The following is a 4,501-nucleotide window of genomic DNA, read 5'->3' on the forward strand; positions in this document are numbered from 1 at the left end:
GCCTGGGAGGCTGTGACGACAAAGTGCATGAATGGCACCTGGAAAAATTGTGTTAAGCGCTATGTTAATGATTTTGACGGATTTGACAGTGAACATGAACTTGAAACGATTCAGGAAAAAATAGTAAAACTCGCTAAAGACCTTTCTTTGGAGTGTGAAATGGAAGATGTAGAAGAGTTGCTAGACAAAGAATCCGGAGAACTTACAAATGAAGAGCTAATCGGACTGGAAGAAGAAAGAGTGGCGGAAGAAGAAAGAAGAGAAGCAGGGAAAGAAGAGGAGGAGCCAGAAAGAAAGTTCACCACTAAGGGATTATCAGACGGTTTATCTTTACTGAATAAACTTCTTATACATTTAGAAGCAATGGACCCAAACATCGAACGATTTGCAAGGATTGAACGGATGGCGCACGATGTGTTTCGTCCGTATCATGAAATTTATGAAGAAAAAAACAAACATACAATTCAGACAAAGCTCACTATGTTTATGAAAAAACCAACTCCGGTAACCCCAACTGCTGCCTCAGATGACGACATCAACGATCCGCAGCCAAGCACCAGCGGCCAATGAAATGTTTCGTACATGTTTATATATTTTGATATGTTTTGCAATTGGGAAAATGTTTCCTATGGTATTTTTTACACCTGTATTTTGTATTTTTGTATGCACCTGTATTTTGTAATTTTGTATGTTTTGCAAATATTAAACCAGTTGTACTGGTAATGCAGTGTTTTACTTAAACCTGATGAATGTAAAAATAAGAAACAAAATGGTGTAGAGATGATACAAATGGCATAAAATGAACAAAGAAAATTATGATATATAACAATAATGAAAGAAAATTATGATAAAATATGACAAAGATTTTTATAACATCATTTCACAGTACTGTACATATAGCCTACTCAACTTAGGACCAAATCGTGTTACGACCGGTCTGTCGGAACCAATCGTGGTTGTAAGTCGAGCACTAGCTGTACTGGCTTCCCCGAAGAGTCCTCCCTTGAACACCAGCATAAACTCAGCTTCCAGTGAGCGCAGAAGCCGTCTCTGATTTCTACCCTGGGTCTCTGTGCCCAGCAGAGTGCCTGATGCCTGGCACCTGTCCCTGGCATTTGGTGCCAGCTGCTGAGTGAGGATGTGGCGGAATCACTGTGGTTCCCGGTGTGTGCCCCTCAGTTTCACTTCTGGGACACTCTCCCCCAGTTTAAACAGAAACTCGGGTTTAATGAATTAAAACAACTTGCAGAACATCTTTTATTCAGCTAAAAATTTCAAAAAGATGAATGGCTGTTAGAAGATGTTTTTCCCTCCGTGCAGTGAGTCTGCCCCTTTCTCCTCCGTGAATAGGCTGTGTCCTGATGTGGAGGGCGGGGCTGATGCTTTTAAACAAAGGGCTTTTAATAAGGCAGATTCATCATTCCAGGGGCTTCTGTTCCAACTGTCAGGCCCACCGTCGAGAGAGGGAGAGGTGGTGTGGGGTTTCTAAAGCACTGGTTTCACAGGAGTTGCAAAGAGATAATTAGAACCACGGGTAAGAGATGATAGAGCCAGGCACCCGGAGGAGCTGGGGAAGAGGGCAGCGGTGAGAGGTGGCTGGGTTTAGCCTCAAAGTCACCAGGCCGTGGAGGAAGAACAGAAGCCGCGGGTCCCGACCTGCCCCCGCTTTGCTGCCTGCACCTCCCGTTGCTGGATCTCTAGCCAGGGAAGATGGGCTGGGCAGGAGCCACTGTGGAATCTCTACCCTCACCCAATTTTTTCCCTAAAAAGTGGCTTATCTGGCGGGGTGCGGTGGCTCACACCAGCAATCCCAGCACTTTGGGAGGCTGGGGCAGGAGAATCGCTGGAACCCGGGAGGCGGAGGTTGCAGTGAGCAGAGATCACACTACTGTACTCCAGCCTGGGCGACGGAGCGAGACTCCGTCTCAAAAAAAAGTGTTTGATTTACTGGGTAGCTTCCCCCTTCCCTCTGCTTGATGTTAGGCATCAGACACAGTGCCATGTTCCTCATTCAACACAAACCTCTCCCGCGTAGAGAAGAAGAAAACACAGGCGCCCACAGAGGTCAGCACCTGCCCCAGGCCTCACAGCTACCACATGGGGGTGGGACTGGGGCTGGCTCCAAGCCGTGAGAGTACAGTCACTGCTCAGGGCCATTAAACGTACGTAAAGGTCCCTTGTCTTGTCCGCCTTATTTTCTATGTCCAAGGAGTTGCTTGGCTGGGTACCAACTCCAAATGGAGGCTGGGTCATTCCAGAGGGAGAGAGAAGCGGGAGCCCACCTGCCAGGTGGCGAGTTCAACCGCCTCAGCAGGAGAGAGCGTCTGTGCTTAGCTATCACCTGCCGGCACGGTGGGTGTTTCATGGCAGAACATGCTCCGAGACCCAGCTGGGCATGGCAGGGGTGGCTCTGCCCTCTGCTCCGGTGCCGCCCTGTCACCCATGAAAGAATCCCAGCCTTGACCTGGGACAGCTCTGTAGCATCCACCAAGGTGTCAGAGAGAGCCCCAAACCCGCTTGTTTTATCCGGTACTGGGATGCAGGAATTTTTGTGTTAAAACTGGGAAAATGGGGCTGGGCGCAGTGGCTCACACCTGTAATCCCAGCCCTATGGGAGGCCGAGGTGGCTGGATGTCCTGAGGTCAAGAGTTTAAGACCACCCTGGCCAACATAGTGAAACCCATCTCCACTAAAAATACAAAAATTAGCTGGGCCTGGTGGGAGGTACCTGTAATCCCAGCTACTCTGAGGCTGAGGCAGGAGAATCTCTTGAACCTGGGAAGCTAGGAAAATGCCTAGGAGTGATGGCTTCTGTCTATAATTCTAGCATTCTGGGAGGCTGAGGTAGGAGGATTGCTTGAGTTTAGGAGTTTGGAACCAGCCTGGGCAACCTAGTGGATCCCGTCTCTATTAAAATTTTAAATATTAGCCACGCATTGTGGTGTGCACCTGTGGTCCCAGTTACTCAGGAGGCTGAGATGGAAAGACTGCTTGAGCCCAGGAGGTCAGGGCTGCAGTGAACCATGATTGTGCCAGTATACTCTCTGGGTGACAGAGCTAGACCCTGTCTCAATCAATCAGTCAATCAATAAAACTGGGAGAATCGGCTGGGCGTGGTGGTCCCAGCACTTTGGGAGGCCAAGGTGGGAGGATCATGAGGTCAGGAGATCGAGATCATCCTGGACATGGTGAAACCCCATCTCTACTAAAATACAAAAAATTAGCCAGGCGTGGTGGCGGGCACCTGGAGTCCCAGCTACTCAGGAGGCTGAGGCAGTGGAATCCCTTGAGTCCGGGAGACGGAGGTTGCAGTGAGCTGAGATTGTACCACTGCACTCCAGCCTGTCAAAAGAGCAAGACTCCATCTCAAAACAAAAAACAAAACAAACCTGGGAGACTCCTGGGCACGCTGGGATGAGCTGTTCACGTAGTGGTGACTGCAGAGGGCCAGGGGTGCAGCCCTCAGTGGATCAGGAGGACAAACAGCCAGACGAAGAGTGATCTAGTGTTTGACCTTCTGGGACCCATATGAAGCTGACAGCCTTGTCCCACCTTAAAGCTGACTTTGCACCCAAAGACATATCGCAACACCCCTGAAGCATTTGAAAGGATACATCCCCCCTGTAGTGCCTGAAACGCAGCTTACCAACGACTTCTCTCCCTCCCTCATTTCTCCCACAAGTCCCTCCCTGGGCTGCAGCACCGTCTCCACCCTGCGGGCGCGCCTCCTGGCTGCGCAGAACTCTCTAGTAACAGTTATCGACTTGGCTTGAACTTAAAAAGAGTGAGATGCCTACAGGAGCAAGAAATCTGTAATCAGAATCACTGCACGCCTCCCGAGAGAGGACTCCGGCCCTGTCCAAGGCCTCTCAGCAACAGAGGGGCAGTACCAGCACCCATCGTCCCCACTTTCCAAGAGAGAAGCCACCACCTGCCCTGGGTAGCAGCAAAGGCTGGGGAGAGTGAAATGAATAACCCCACTGAGAGTTTGGCAGTGAGTGAAGGTCTAGCCACTGGGGACCGAGCTCCTCCTGCCTGGGTGCGTGCTGGCCTGGGTCTTTGGGTGTGGAAAGAGCATCCGCTGATGCCTTTGTTCCATACCCCCTCCTCCCCTTCCTTCCCCTCCTTCCCTCCTCCCCTTCCTTCCCCTCCTTCCCTCCTCCCCCCTCCTCCCCTCCTCCACCTTCTCCCCCTCCTTCCCCTCCTTCCTTTCTTCCCCTCCCCTCCCTCCTCCCCTCCTTCCCTCCTTCCCTCCTCCCCCTCCTTCCCTCCTCCCCCTCCTCCCTTTCTTCCCCTCCTCACTCTCCTTCCCTCCTCCTCTTCCCCCCTCCTTCCCTCCTCTCCCTCCTTCCTTCCTCCCCCTCCTCCCTTTCTTCCCCTCGTCCCCCTCCTTCCCTCCTCTCCCTCCTCCCCCTCCTCCACCTCCTCCCCCTCCTTTTCCTCCTCCCTTTCTTCCCCTCCTTCCCTCCTCCCCCTCCTTCCCTCCTCCCCCTCCTTCCCT

The sequence above is a fragment of the Sapajus apella genome, unplaced genomic scaffold (genome assembly GCF_009761245.1).
Source record: "Sapajus apella isolate SASKATOON/1434 unplaced genomic scaffold, GSC_monkey_1.0 scaffold127, whole genome shotgun sequence".
Classification (NCBI taxonomy): domain Eukaryota; kingdom Metazoa; phylum Chordata; class Mammalia; order Primates; family Cebidae; genus Sapajus; species Sapajus apella.